This window comes from Arachis hypogaea, chromosome 11, assembly GCF_003086295.3.
Source record: "Arachis hypogaea cultivar Tifrunner chromosome 11, arahy.Tifrunner.gnm2.J5K5, whole genome shotgun sequence".
Classification (NCBI taxonomy): domain Eukaryota; kingdom Viridiplantae; phylum Streptophyta; class Magnoliopsida; order Fabales; family Fabaceae; genus Arachis; species Arachis hypogaea.
Window position 1 is genome coordinate 144615713 of NC_092046.1, and position 15776 is coordinate 144631488.

Genomic DNA, 15776 nt, shown 5'->3' on the forward strand with positions numbered 1-15776 from the left:
GTTTAACGCCAGGATGACACCATGGAGGTAATTTCGTTTCTGATTCAAATTGTTTCAAATTTTCATGTTTTAATTCATAATTTTAAATTCTTATCTTTTTCATATCATCCTCTAATGTTTGTGAAAATTTTTAAAACTCATTTTTCAAAACCCCTTGCTAACAATTAATGTTTTGATTCAAAAATTTTAAGTTTGTTACTTTCTTGTTAAGAAAGGTTCAACCTTGGAATTCTAGAATCATATCTTTTAGTTTCTTGTTAGTCAAGTCATCAATTTTAAAAATCAAATCTTTTTAATTTCCTCTTCAATCATATCTTTTCAATCATATCTTCCTCAGATCATATCTTTTTTAATCAAATCTTTTCAAATCATATCTTTTTCAATCATATCCTCTCAATCATATCTTTTTCAATCAAATCTATTTCAATCATATCTTTTTAAAATTCTAATTTCAAAATCTTTTTCTAACTTCTTACCTTTTCAAAAATTGTTTTCAAAACCACCTAACTACTTTTCCACTTCTAAATTTTCAAAAATCACCCTCCACTTTTTCAAAAATCTTTTTTAATTAACTAATTATTTTAAATTCTAATTTTATTTTATTTCTTTTATTATTTTTGAATACTAACTAATATTTAAAATAAAAACAAACATATTTTTCTTTTCTTTTTATCTAATATTTGAATTCTCCCTCTCTCTCATCTCCTTCTATTTATTTGCTAACACTTCTCTTCTACTAATAATTTGAACCCCCTCCCTCTCTCTGAGTTTGAATTCTCCTTCTTATTCTTCTCTGCTTCTATTCTTATACTCACATAAAGGAATCTCTATACTGTGACATAGAGGATTCCAGATCCTATCCCCTTTTGTTCTCTTCTTTTTCATATGAGTAGAAACAGGGATAAAAACATTCTTGTTGAAGCTGATCTTGAACCTGAAAGGACTCTGAAGAGGAAGCTAAAGTACAACACTCCGGAGAGGACTTAACAGAAATTTTCGAAATAGAAGCAGAGAAAACATACATGGCAGCCGAACCCAACAACAATGCAAGGAAGATGCTTGGTGACTATACTGCACCAACTTCCAAGTTCTATGGAAGAAGCATCTCAATTCCTGCCATTGGAGCAAACAACTTTGCGCTTAAGCCTCAATTAGTTTCTCTAATACAGCAGAACTGCAAGTTCATGGACTTTCATCAGAAGATCCTCATCAGTTCTTAGCTAAATTCTTGCAGATCTGTGATACTGTTAAGACCAATGGGGTTGAACCCGAGGTCTACAGACTAATGCTTTTCCCTTTTGCTGTAAGAGACAGAGCTAGGACATGGTTGGATTCACAACCTAGAGAAAGCCTGAATTATTGGGATAAGTTGGTTAATGCTTTCTTGACCAAATTCTTTCCACCTCAAAAGATGAGCAAGCTTAGAGTGGAAGTTCAAACCTTCAGATAGAAGAAAGGTGAATCCCTCTATGAAGCTTGGGAAAGAAACAAGCAATTAACCAAAAAGTGTCCTTCTGACAGGCTTCCAGAATGAAGCATCATATGTATCTTCTATGATGGTCTGTCTGAGTTGTCCAAGATGTCATTGGACCATTCTGCTGGTGGATCTCTTCATCTGAAAACGCCTGTAGACGCCCAGGAACTTATTGAGATGGTTGCAAATAATCAGTTCATGTACACTTCTGAAAGAAATCCTGTGAACAATGGGATGAATCAGAAGAAAGGAGTTCTTGAGATTGATACTCTGAATGCCATACTAGCTCAGAACAAAATATTGACTCAGCAAGTCAATATGATTTCTCAGAATCTGACTGGATTGCAAGCTGCATCTGGCAGTAATAAAGAAGCCTCCTCTGAAGAAGAAGCTTATGACCCTGAGAACCCTGCAATGGAAGAGGTGAACTACATCAGAGAATCCTATAGAAACACCTATAATCCTTCATGGAAAAATCATCCAAATTTCTTATGGAAGGATCAATAGAAGCCTCAACAAGGCTTCAATAACTATAATGGTGGGAAAAATAGGTTTGGCAATGGCAAGCCTTTTCCATCATCTTCTCAGCAACAGACAGAGAATTCTGAGCAGAGCCTCTCTAGCTTAGCAACCATAGTCTCTGATCTATTCAAGGCCACTCTCAATTTCATGACTGAGACAAGGTCCTCCGTCAGAAATTTGGAGGCACAAGCAGGTCAGCTGAGTAAAAGAGTTACTGAAACTCCTCCTAGTACTCTCCTAAGCAATACAGAAGAAAATCCAAAAAGAGAGTGCAAGGCCATAAATAACTCCATAATGGTCGAACCTAGAGAGAGTGAAAAGGAAGTGATTTCCAGTGAGGAAGACCTTGTTGGACGTCCATTGACCACTAAGGAGTTCCCTATTGAGGAACCAAAGGAGTCTGAGGCTCATACAGAGACCATAGATATTCTACTGAACTTCCTATTACCATTCATGAGCTCTGATGAGTATTCTTCTTCTAAAGAGAACAAAGACATTACTGAAGAGCAAGTTGCTCAGTATCTAGGAGCAATCATGAAGCTGAATGCCAAGTTATTTGGTAATGAGACTTTGGAAGATGAACCTCCATTGCTCATCAATGAACTGAATGCCTTGGTTCAGCTGAAATTACCTTAGAAGAAACCGAATACCAGAAAGTTCTTAATACCTTGTACCATAGGCACCATGACCTTTGAGAAGGCCCTGTGTGACCTGGGGTCAGGAATAAACCTCATGGCACTCTCTGTAATGGAGAAGTTATGGATATTTGAGGTACAAGCGGCAAAAATCTCACTAGAGATGGCAGACAAATCAATGAAACAGGCTTATGGACTTGTAGAGGATGTATTAGTGAAGGTTGAAGGCCTTTATATCCCTGCTGACTTCATAATCCTAGACACTGGGAAGGATGAGGATGAATCCATCATCCTTGGAAGACCCTTCCTAGCCACAGCAAGGGTTGTGATTGATGTGGACAGAGGAGAGTTAGTCTTTCAATTAAATGAGGACTACCTTGTGTTTAAGGCTCAAGGATCTTCTTCTGTAAATATGGAGAAGAAGCATAAAAAGCTTCATCCAATTCTCTCTATACAGAGTCAAGCAAAGCCCCCATATTCAAACTCTAAGTTTGGTGTTGGGAGGCCACAATCATGCTCTGAGTATCTGTGAAGTTTTGTAAGAGCTTCCTGTCAAGCTATTGACATTAAAGAAGCGCTTATTGGGAGGCAACCCAATTTATTTATCTATGTTAATTACTTTTTCATTTCATTTTCCATTGTTAGTTTATATTTTCTATAGGTTGATGATCATGTGAAGTCACAAAAACAACTGCAGAATTAAAGCAGAATTAAAAACAGCATAAAAAATAGCACACCCTGGAGGACTGGCTCACTGGTGTTTAAACGCCAGTGAGGATAGCAGGATGGGCGTTAAACACCCAGTCTGGCAGCATTCTAGGCGTTAAACGCCAGAATGGGCAGCCAGACTGGCGTTTAATGCCAGAAAAGGGAGCCTGGTGTCTGGCTGGCGTTAAACACCAGAAATGGGCATCAACTGGGCGTTTAACGCCAGGAAAGGCAGTGGAGCTGGCGTTTAACGCCAGGAAGGGCACACTGAGGGCATTTAACACCAGAAAGGTGCAGGAATGAGAAATCCTTAACACCTCAGGATCTGTAGACCCCACAGGATCCCCACCTACCTCAACTCACTCTCTCTCCTCTTCACACCCTTCCATAACACTCTTCCCCAAACACCATTCACCTATCAAATCCTACCCTCTTCCCCATTATCTCTTCACCACTCACATCCATCCACTCTTCCCCAAAAACCCCACCCACCTCACCATTCAAATTCAAACCATTTCCCTCCCAAACCCACCCATTCCCACACGGATTCCCTCTCTCCCCTACCCTATAAATACCCCTCCTTACAACCATTAATTTCACACCTCACAAACACTTCTTCCCCCCTTGGCCGAACCCAACATACACCTACATCTCCTCCATTTCTTCTTCTTCTACTTCCTTCTTTCTTCTTTTGCTCAAGGGTGAGCAAACCTTTTAAGTTTGGTGTGGAAAAAAGACTTGCTTTTTGTTTTTCCATAACCATTAATGGCACCTAAGACCAGAGAAACCTCTAGAAAGAGGAAAGGGAAGGCAATTGCTTCCATCTCCGAGTCATGGGAGATGGAAATGTTCATCTCAAAGGTCCATCAATCTATGAAGTTGTGGCCAAGAAAAAGGTGATCCCCGAGCTCCCCTTCATACTCACAAAGAATGACAATCCAGAGATCCGACATGAGATTCAGAGAAGAGGATGGAAAACACTCACCAACCCCATCCAACAAGTCGGAATCTTAATGGTTCAAGAGTTCTATGCTTATGCATGGATCACTAAGAACCATGATCAAAGTATGAACCCGAAGCCAATGAATTGCCTCACAATGGTTCGGGAAAAATACTTGGATTTTAGTCCAGAAACCGTGAGGATAGCTGATGAGCGGATAATTTATATGCTTTTTGGCATTATTTTTAGTATATTTTTAGTAGAATCTGGTTACTTTTAGGGATGTTTTCATTAGTTTTTATGATAAATTCATATTTCTGGACTTTACTATGAGTTTGTGTGTTTTTCTGTGATTTCAAATATTTTCTGGCTGAAATTGAGGGACTTGAGCAAAAATCAGATTCAGAGGTTGAAGAAGGACTGCTGATGCTGTTGGATTCTGACCTCCCTGTACTCAAAGTGGATTTTCTGGAGCTACAGAACTCAAAATGGCGCGCTTCCAATTGCGTTGGAAAGTAGACATCCAGGGCTTTCCAGAAATGTATAATAGTCCATACTTTGGCCGAGTTTAGATGATGTAAAAGGGCGTTGAACGCCAGTTCTACGCTGCTGTCTGGAGTTAAACGCCAGAAACACGTCACAAGCCAGAGTTGAACGCCAGAAATACGTTACAAACTGGCGTTCAACTCCAAGAATGACATCTGCACGTGTAACATTCAAGCTCAGCCTAAGCACACACCAAGTGGGACCCGGAAGTGGATTTATGCATCAATTACTTACTTCTGTAAACCCTAGTGGCTAGTTTATTATAAATAGGACTTTTTACTATTGTATTAGACATCTTTGGACGCCTAGTTCTGAGATCATGGGGGCTGGCCATTCGGCCATGCCTGAACCTTTCACTTATGTATTTTCAAACGGTAGAGTTTCTACACTCCATAGATTAAGGTGTGGAGCTCTGCTGTTCCTCAAAGATTAATGCAAAGTACTACTGTTTTTCTATTCAATTCAACTTATTCCACTTCTAAGATATTCATTCGCACTTCAACATGAATGTGATGAACATGACAACCATCATCATTCCCCATGAACGCGTGCCTGACAACCACTTCCGTTCTACCTTAGATTGAATGAGTATCTCTTGGATCTCTTAATCAGAATCTTCGTGGTGTAAGCTAGATTGATGGCGGCATTCATGAGAGTTTGGAAAGTCTAAACCTTGTCTGTGGTATTCTGAGTAGGACTCTGGGATTGAATGACTGTGATGAACTTCAAACTCGCGATTGCTGGGCGTAGTGACAGACGCAAAAGGAGGGTGAATCCTATTCCAGCATGATCGAGAACCTCAGATGATTAGCCGTGCTGTGACAGAGCATTTGGACCATTTTCACAAGAGGATAGGATGCAGCCATTGACCAAGGTGATGCCTCCAGACGATTAGCCTTGCAGTGACAGCGCATCGGACCATTTTCCAGAGAGGATGAAAAGTAGCCATTGACAATGGTGATGTCCTTACATAAAGCCAGCCATAGAAAGGAGTAAGACTGATTGGATGAAGACAGCGGGAAAGCAGAGATTCAGAGGGACGAAAGCATCTCTATACGCTTATCTAAAATTCTCACCAGTGATATACATAAGCATTTCTATCTTTATTTTATATCTATTTATTATTTATTTTAAAAAACTCCATAATCAATTATTATCCGCCTGACTGAGATTTACAAGATGACCATAGCTTGCTTCATACCAACAATCTCCGTGGGATCGACCCTTACTCACGTAAGGTTTTATTACTTGGACGACCCAGTGCACTTGCTGGTTAGTTGTATCGAAGTTGTGAATGAAAAACAATTTATTAAGACGTGCGTACCAAGTTTTTGGCGCCGTTGCCTGAGATCACAATTTCGTGCACCAAGTTTTTGGCGCCGTTGCCGAGGATTGTTCGAGTTTGGACAACTGACGGTTCATCTTGTTGCTCAGATTAGGTAATTTTCTTTTCGATTTATTTTCAAAAATTTTTCAAAAACCTTTCAAAAATTTCTCACCTGTTTTCGAAAAAAAATATAAATCTTTTCAAAAATATATTTTTCTTCAGAATTTTTAAGAATGAATTCTAGTGTTTCATGATGATTTGTTGAATCCTGGCTGGCTGTAAGCCATGTCTAATCTTTTGGACTGGGGTTTCAACTTATCATCACAAGAGCTTGTTGATTCTCACACACTTAGTTGCTCTATACATGGAAAGTATAAATATCTTCTAAAGCTTGACTGGCTATTAAGCCATGTCTAACCCTCAGATTGGAGCTTTAGACTAAGATTGCAAGATTCCTGGAATTCATATTAAAAATTTTGGAATCCTTATTTTTCTTTTTTTCAAATAATTTTCGAAAAATCCAAAAAAATCATAAAATCATAAAAATAATAAAAAATAATTTTGTGTTTCTTGTTTGAGTCTTGAGTCAGATTTTAAGTTTGGTGTCAATTGCATGCTCATCTTGCATTTTTTCGAAATTTCATGCATTCATAGTGTTCTTCATGATCTTCAAGTTGTTCTTGGTAAGTCTTCTTGTTTGATCTTCATATTTTCTTGTTTTGTGTCTTTTCTTGTTTTTCATGTGCATTTCTGCATTCATAGTGTCTGAACATGAAATATTTCTAAGTTTGTTGTCTTGCATGTTTTCTTTGCATAAAAAAGTTTTCAAAAATAAGTTCTTGATGTTCATCATGATCTTCATAGTGTTCTTGGTGTTCATCTTGACATTCATAGCATTCTTGCATGCATTCATTGTTTTGATCTAAAATTTTCATGCATTGCATCATTTTCATGTTTTTCTCTCTCATCATTAAAAATTCAAAAATCAAAAAAATATCTTCCCTTTTTTCTCTCTTAAAATTTTGAAAATTAGATTTGACTTTTTCAAAAATTTTTAAAATCTAGTTATTTTTATGAGTCAAATCAAATTTTCAATTTAAAAATCTTATCTTTTTCAAAATCTTTTTCAAAAATCAAATCTTTTTCATTTTTCTTAGTTATTTTCGAAAATTTTAAAAATATTTTTCAAAAATCTTTTTCTTATCTTTATCACATAATTTTCGAAAATAACATCATCAATTAATGTTTTGATTCAAAAATTTCAAGTTTGTTACTTGCTTGCTAAGAAAGATTCAAACTTTAAGTTCTAGAATCATATCTTGTGATTTCTTGTGAATCAAGTCATTAATTGTGATTTTAAAAATCAAATCTTTTTCAAAATTAATTTCAATCATATCTTTTCAAAAATATCTTATTATCTTATCTTTTTCAAAATCATATCTTTTTCAAAAATTTGATTTTAAAATATCTTTCTAACTTCTTATCTTCTTATCTTTTCAAAATTGATTTTCAAATTTGTTTCAATTAACTAACTAACTTTTTGTTTGTTTCTTATCTTTTTCAAAACTACCTAACTAACCATCTCTCTCTAATTTTCGAAAATATCTCCCTCTTTTTCAAAATTTCTTTTTAATTAACTAATTATTTTAATTTTTTATTTTAATTTTCGAAAATTACTAACCTTTTTCAAAAACAATTTTCGAAAATCACTAACTCTTTTTCAAAAAAATTATTTTTCAAAAATTCTCTTTCTCTCTCATCTCCTTCTATTTATTTATTCATCTACTAACACTTCTCTTCATCTCACATCTCTGCTCTCCTCACCCTTATGTTTCTTTCCTTACATTACATTCTTTTCTTCTTCTTTTCTTCTACTCACACAGGGACCTCTATACTGTGGTAAAAAGATCCCTATTATTATTATTTTTCTGTTCCCTCTTTTTCATATGAGCAGGAGCAAGGACAAGAACATTCTTGTTGAATCAGATCCAGAACCTGAAAGGACTCTGAAGAGGAAACTAAGAGAAGCTAAATTACAACAATCCAGCAAGCACCTTTCAGAAATTTTCGAACAGGAAGAGGAGATGGCAGCCGAAAATAATAATAATGCAAGGAGGATGCTTGGTGACTTTACTGCACCTAATTCCAATTTACATGGAAGAAGCATCTCCATCCCTACCATTGGAGCAAACAATTTTGAGCTGAAACCTCAATTAGTTTCTCTGATGCAGCAGAACTGCAAGTTTCATGGACTTCCATCTGAAGATCCTTTTCAGTTCTTAACTGAATTTTTGCAGATCTGTGATACTGTTAAGACTAATGGAGTAGATCCTGAAGTCTACAGGCTCATGCTTTTCCCTTTTGCTGTAAGAGACAGAGCTAGAGTGTGGTTGGACTCTCAACCCAAAGATAGCCTGAACTCATGGGATAAGCTGGTCAAGGCTTTCTTAGCCAAGTTCTCTCCTCCTCAAAAGCTGAGTAAGCTTAGAGTAGATGTTCAAACTTTCAGACAGAAAGAAGGTGAATCCCTCTATGAAGCTTGGGAGAGATACAAGGAACTGACAAAAAAGTGTCCTTTTGACATGCTTTCAGAATGGACCATCCTGGATATATTCTATGATGGTCTGTCTGAATTAGCTAAGATGTCATTGGATACTTCTGCAGGTGGATCCATTCACCTAAAGAAAACACCTGCAGAAGCTCAAGAACTCATTGATATGGTTGCTAATAACCAGTTCATGTACACTTCTGAGAGGAATCCTGTGAGTAATGGGACGCTTATGAAGAAGGGAGTTCTTGAAATTGATACTCTGAATGCCATATTGGCTCAGAACAAAATATTGACTCAGCAAGTCAATATGATTTCTCATAGTCTGAATGGAATGTAAGCTGCATCCAACAATACTCAAGAGGCATCTTCTAAAGAAGAAGCTTATGATCCTGAGAACCCTGCAATAGCAGAGGTGAATTACATGGGTGAACCATATGGAAACAACTATAATCCCTCATGGAGAAATCATCCAAATCTCTCATGGAAGGATCAAAAGCCTCAACAAGGCTTTAATAACGGTGGAAGAAATAGGTTTAACAATAGTAAACCTTTTCCATCATCCACTCAGCAACAGACAGAGAACTCTGAACAAAATACCTCTAATTTAGCAAACTTAGTCTCTGATCTATCTAAGGCCACTGTAAGTTTCATGAATGAAACAAGATCCTCCATTAGAAATTTGGAAGCACAAGTGGGCCAGCTGAGTAAAAGGATCACTGAAATCCCTCCTAGTACTCTCCCAAGCAATACAGAAGAAAATCCAAAAGGAGAGTGCAAGGCCATTGAAATGACCATCATGGCCGAATCCAAGGAGGAAGGGGAGGAAGTGAATCCCAAGGAGGAAGACCTCCTGAGACGTCCAGTGATCAATAAGGAGTTTCCCTATGAGGAACCAAAGGACTCTGGGGCTCATCTAGAGACCATAGAGATTCCATTAAACCTCCTTATGCCCTTCATGAGCTCTGATGAGTATTCCTCTTCTGAAGAGAATGAGGATGTTACTGAAGAGCAAGTTACCAAGTACCTTGGTGCAATCATGAAGCTGAATGCCAAATTATTTGGTATTGAGACTTGGGAAGATAAACCTCCCTTGTTCACCAATGAACTAAGTGATCTGGATTAACTGACATTGCCTCAGAAGAAACAGGATCCTGGAAAGTTCCTAATACCTTGTACCATAGGCAACATGATCTTTGAGAAGGCTCTATGTGACCTTGGGTCAGGGATAAACCTCATGCCCCTCTCTGTAATAGAGAAACTGGGAATCTATGGGGTGCAAGTTGCTAAAATCTCATTAGAGATGGCATACAATTCAAGAAAACAGGCTTATGGACAAGTAGAGAACGTGTTAGCAAAGGTTGAAGGCCTTTACATCCCTGCTGATTTCATAGTCCTGGATACTGGGAAGAATAATGATGAATCCATCATCCTTGGAAGACCCTTCCTAGCCACAGCAAGAGCTGTGATTGATGTTGACAAAGGTGGACTAGTCCTTCAATTGAATGAGGACTCCCTTGTGTTTAAAACTTGAGGTCATCCTTCTGTAAACATGGAGAGGAAGCATAAAAAGCTTCTCTCACTGCAGAGTCAACCAGAGCTCCCACAGTCAAACTCTAAGTTTGGTGTTTGGAGGCCACAACCAAACTCTAAGTTTGGTGTTGAACTCCCATATCCAAACTCTAAGTTTGGTGTTGGGAAGTCTCAACAATGCTCTGAACATCTGTGAGGCTCCATGAGAGCCCACTGTCAAGCTATTGACATTAAAGAAGTGCTTGTTGGGAGGCAACCCAATTTTTATTTAATTATATTTTTATTAGTTATATGTCTTTATAGGTACATGATCATGTGGAGTCACAAAATAAATAAAAAAAATTGAAAACAGAATCAAAAACAGCAGAAGAAAAATCACACCCTGGAGGAGGATCTCACTGGCGTTTAAACGCCAGTAAGAAGCATCTGGTTGGCGTTCAACGCCAGAACAGAGCATGGTTCTGGCGCTGAACACCCAAAATGGGCAGCATCTGGGCATTTGAACGCTAGAATTGCACCCTTGAGAAGAGCTGGCGCTGAACGCCCAGAACAAGCATGGTTCTGGCGTTCAACGCCAGAAATGGGCAACAAATGGGCGTTCAACGCCTAGAACAAGCACCAATATGGCGCTGAACGCCCAGAGTTGTGTGCAAGGGCATTTTGCATGCCTAATTTGTTGCAAGTTGTAAATCCTTGAACACCTCAGGATCTGTGGACCCCATAGGATCCCCACCTACCTCCACTCACTTCTTCTCACCCCTCTTTCACACAATCCCAAAAACACTCTTCCCCAAAACTCTTCACCAATCACCTCAATCTCTCTTCCCTATCACCACTTCACCACTCACATCCATCCACTCTTCCCCATAAATCTACCTCATAAACCCCACCTACCTTCCAAATTCAACATCTCTTCCCCACCCAATCCCACCCATATGGCCGAATACACACATCCCTCCATCTCCTCCATATCTTCTTCTTCTTCTTCTATTCTTTCTTCTTTTGCTCGAGGGCGAGCAACATTCTAAGTTTGGTGTGGTAAAAGCATAGTTTTTTTGTTTTTCCATAACCATTAATGGCACCTAAGGCCAGAGAAACCTCAAGAAAGAGGAAAGGGAAGACAATTGCTTCCACCTCTGAGTCATGGGAGATGGAAAGATTCATCTCACAAGCCCATCACTAAGAAAAGGATGGAGCAAACAAGAGAGCCCACTCATGGAGCTCAAGAAACACATGAGGAAGCTCATCACCATGAGATCCCGGAGATGCCTCAAATGCATTTTCCTCCACAAAACTATTGGGAGCAAATCAACACCTCCCTAGGAGAATTAAGTTCCAACATGGGACAATTAAGGGTGGAACATCAAGAGCACTCCATCATCCTTCATGAAATTAGAGAAGATCAAAAAGCAATGAGGGAGGAGCAACAAAGACAAGGAAGAGACATAGAAGAGCTCAAGGACATCATTGGTTCCTCAAGAAGGAAACGCCACCATTACTAAGGTGGACTCATTCCTTGTTCTTACATTCTCTGTTTTTCGTTTTCTATGTTAAGTGCTTATCTAAGTTTGTGTCTTATTACATGATCATTAGTATTTAGTAACTTTGTCTTAAAGTTATAAATGTCCTATGAATCCATCACCTCTCTTAAATGAAAACTATTTTAATTCAAAAGAACAAGAAGTACATGAGTTTCGAATTTATCCTTGAACTTAGTTTAATTATATTGATGTGGTGACAATGCTTCTTGTTTTCTGAATGAATGCTTGAACAGTGCATATGTCTTTTGAAGTTGTTGTTTAAGAATGTTAAATATGTTGACTCTTGAAAGAATGATGACAAGGAGACATGTTATTTGATAATCTGAAAAATCATAAAAATGATTCTTGAAGCAAGAAAAAGCAGCAAAGAACAAAGCTTGCAGAAAAAAAATAGCAAAAAAAATAGAAAAAAAAAAAGAAGAGAAAAAGCAAGCAGAAAAAGCCAAAAGCTCTTAAAACCAAGAGGCAAGAGCAAAAAGCCAATAACCCTTAAAACCAAAAGGCAAGGGTAAATAAAAAAGATCCCAAGGCTTTGAGCATCAGTGGATAGGAGGGCCTAAAGGAATAAAATCCTGGCCTAAGCGGCTAAACCAAGCTGTCCCTAACCATGTGCTTGTGGCGTGAAGGTGTCAAGTGAAAACTTGAGACTGAGCGGTTAAAGTCAAGGTCCAAAGCAAAAGAAGAGTGTGCTTAAGAACCCTGGACACCTCTAATTGGGGACTTTAGCAAAGCTAAGTCACAATCTGAAAAGGTTCACCCAATTATGTGTCTGTGGCATTTATGTATCCGGTGGTAATACTGGAAAACAAAGTGCTTAGGGCCACGGCCAAGACTCATAAAGTAGATGTGTTCAAGAATCAACATACTGAACTAGGAGAATCAATAACACTATCTGAACTCTGAGTTCCTATAGATTCCAATCATTCTGAACCTCAATGGATAAAGTGAGATGCCAAAACTATTAAAGAGGCAAAAAGCTACAAGTCCCGCTCATTTAATTGGAGCTGTGCTTCATTGATAGTTTGGAATTTATAATATATTCTCTTCTTTTTATCCTATTTGATTTTCAGTTGCTTGGGGACAAGCAACAATTTAAGTTTGGTGTTGTGATGAGCAGATAATTTATACGCTTTTTGGCATTGTTTTTAGTATGTTTTTAGTAGAATCTGGTTACTTTTAGGGATGTTTTCATTAGTTTTTATGCTAAATTCACATTTCTGGACTTTACTATGAGTTTGTGTGTTTTTTTGTGATTTCAGATATTTTCTGGCTGAAATTGAGGGACTTGAGCAAAAATCAGATTCAGAGGTTGAAGAAGGACTGCTGATGCTGTTGGATTCTGACCTCCCTGCACTCAAAGTAGATTTTCTAGAGCTACAGAACTCAAAATGGCTCGCTTTCAATTGCGTTGGAAAGTAGACATCCAGGGCTTTCCAGAAATATATAATAGTCCATACTTTGGCCGAGTTTCGATGACGTAAAAGGGCGTTAAACGCCAGTTCTATGCTGCTGTCTGGAGTTAAACGCCAGAAACACGTCACAAGCAAGAGTTGAACGCCAGAAATACGTTACAAACTGGCGTTCAACTCCAAGAATGACCTCTGCACGTGTAACATTCAAGCTCAGCCCAAGCACACACCAAGTGGGCCCCGGAAGTGGATTTATGCATCAATTACTTACTTCTGTAAACCCTAGTGGCTAGTTTATTATAAATAGGACTTTTTACTATTGTATTAGACATCTTTGGACGCCTAGTTCTGAGATCATGGGGGCTGGCCATTCGGCCATGCCTGAACCTTTCACTTATGTATTTTCAAACGGTAGAGTTTCTACACTCCATAGATTAAGGTGTGGAGCTCTGCTGTTCCTCAAAGATTAATGCAAAGTACTACTGTTTTTCTATTCAATTCAACTTATTCCGCTTCTAAGATATTAATTCGCACTTCAACATGAATGTGATGAACGTGACAACCATCATCATTCCCCATGAACGCGTGCCTGACAACCACTTCCGTTCTACCTTAGATTGAATGAGTATCTCTTGGATCTCTTAATAAGAATCTTCGTAGTGTAAGCTAGATTGATGGCGGCATTCATGAGAGTCTGGAAAGTCTAAACCTTGTCTGTGGTATTCTGAGTAGGACTCTGGGATTGAATGACTGTGACGAACTTCAAACTCGCGATTGCTGGGCGTAGTGACAGACGCAAAAGGAGGGTGAATCCTATTCCAACATGATCGAGAACCTCAGATGATTAGCCGGCTGTGACAGAGCATTTGGACCATTTTCACAAGAGGATAGGATGCAGCCATTAACCACGGTGATGCCTTCAGATGATTAGCCATTCAGTGACAGCGCATCGGACCATTTTCCAGAGAGGATGAAAAGTAGCCATTGACAATGGTGATGTTCTTACATAAAGCCAGCCATAGAAAGGAGTAAGACTGATTGGATGAAGACAGCGGGAAAGCAGAGATTCAGAGGGACGAAAGCATCTCTATACGCTTATCTGAAATTCTCACCAGTGATATACATAAGTATTTCTATCTTTATTTTATATCTATTTATTATTTATTTTCAAAAACTCCATAATCAATTATTATCCGCCTGACTGAGATTTACAAGATGACCATAGCTTGCTTCATACCAACAATCTCCGTGGGATCGACCCTTACTCACGTAAGGTTTTATTACTTGGACGACCCAGTGCACTTGCTGGTTAGTTGTATCGAAGTTGTGAACGAAAAACAATTTATTAAGACGTGCGTACCAAGTTTTTGGCACCGTTGTCTGAGATCACAATTTCGTGCAACAATAGCGTTCAACTTGCCAATGATACAAGGAGATCCTCATCCTTTCACTAGAAGGGTCAACTTTAATCAAAGGTTGGACTAAGTCCTCTTGGACATCTGTTTGGAAGGAGTGATGAGCAGATATTTTATATGCTTTTGGGGATATTTTCATGTAGTTTTTAGCAGGTTTTAGTTACTTTTTAGTATATTTTCATTAATTTTTATGCAAAAATCATATTTCTGGACTTTAATATGAGTTTGTGTGATTTTTTTGTAATTTAAGGTATTTTCGGGCTGAAAATGAGGGATCTGAGCAAAAATCCGATTCAGGCTGAAAAAGGACTGCAGATGTTGTTGGATTCTGACCTCCTTGCACTCGAAATGGATTTTCTGGAGCTCCATGAGTCCAATTGGCGCGCTCTCAATTGTGTTGAAAAGTAGACATCTGGGGCTTTTCAGAAATATATTATAGTTCATACTTTGCCCGAGAATAGATGACGTAAATTGGCGTTCAAACGCCTACTCCCAACTTTTTCTGGCGTTTAACGCCAGAATCAAGTTACAAGTTAGAGTTAAATGCCCAAACTTGCACCAAAGGTGGTGTTTAACTCCAAAGATGGTCTATGCACATGAAAGCTTCAATGCTCAGCCCAAACACACACCAAGTGGGTCTCGAAAGCAGATTTCTACACTATCTACCTTAGTTACTCATTTCTCTGTAAACCTAGGTTACTAGTTGAGTACAAAAACTACTTTTAGAGATTTCTCTTGTACCTCATGACATTTTCATGTTTTACATTGTATCTTCGAAGGCATGAGTCTCTAAAATCCATGGTTGGGGGTGAGGAGCTCTGCTGTGTCTCGATGAATTAATGCAATTACTTCTGTTTTCTATTCAAACACGCTTGTTTCTATCTAAGATATTCATTCGCACTTCAACATGATGAATATGATGATCCATGACACTCATCACCATTCTCAACTTATGAACGCGTGCCTGAAAACCACCTCTGTTCTACCTTAGATTGAATGAGTATCTCTTCGGTTCCTGGTTCACGAGTTTGACTGCCTCTCCTAACAACAGAGCGTTCATATCTGTGAGACCAGAGTCTTCGTGGTATAAGCTAGAATCAATTGGCAGCATTCTGGAGATCCGGAAAGTCTAAACCTTGTCTGTGGTATCCTGAGTAGGATCTAAGAAGGGATGATTG

General features: G+C 38.4%; 2 non-coding genes across 2 annotated transcripts; both read right to left on the minus strand.

The window, feature by feature from the left end:
* Positions 1 to 1417: 1417 nt before the first annotated feature.
* Positions 1418 to 1524, minus strand: LOC112725713 (small nucleolar RNA R71). The gene has a single exon (XR_003164801.1). It is a non-coding gene; the product is annotated as a small nucleolar RNA R71 (small nucleolar RNA).
* A 7108-nt stretch (positions 1525 to 8632) lies between these two features.
* On the minus strand, positions 8633 to 8740 carry LOC112726106 (small nucleolar RNA R71). Its single transcript, XR_003165172.1, has one exon. It is a non-coding gene; the product is annotated as a small nucleolar RNA R71 (small nucleolar RNA).
* Positions 8741 to 15776: the final 7036 nt, after the last annotated feature.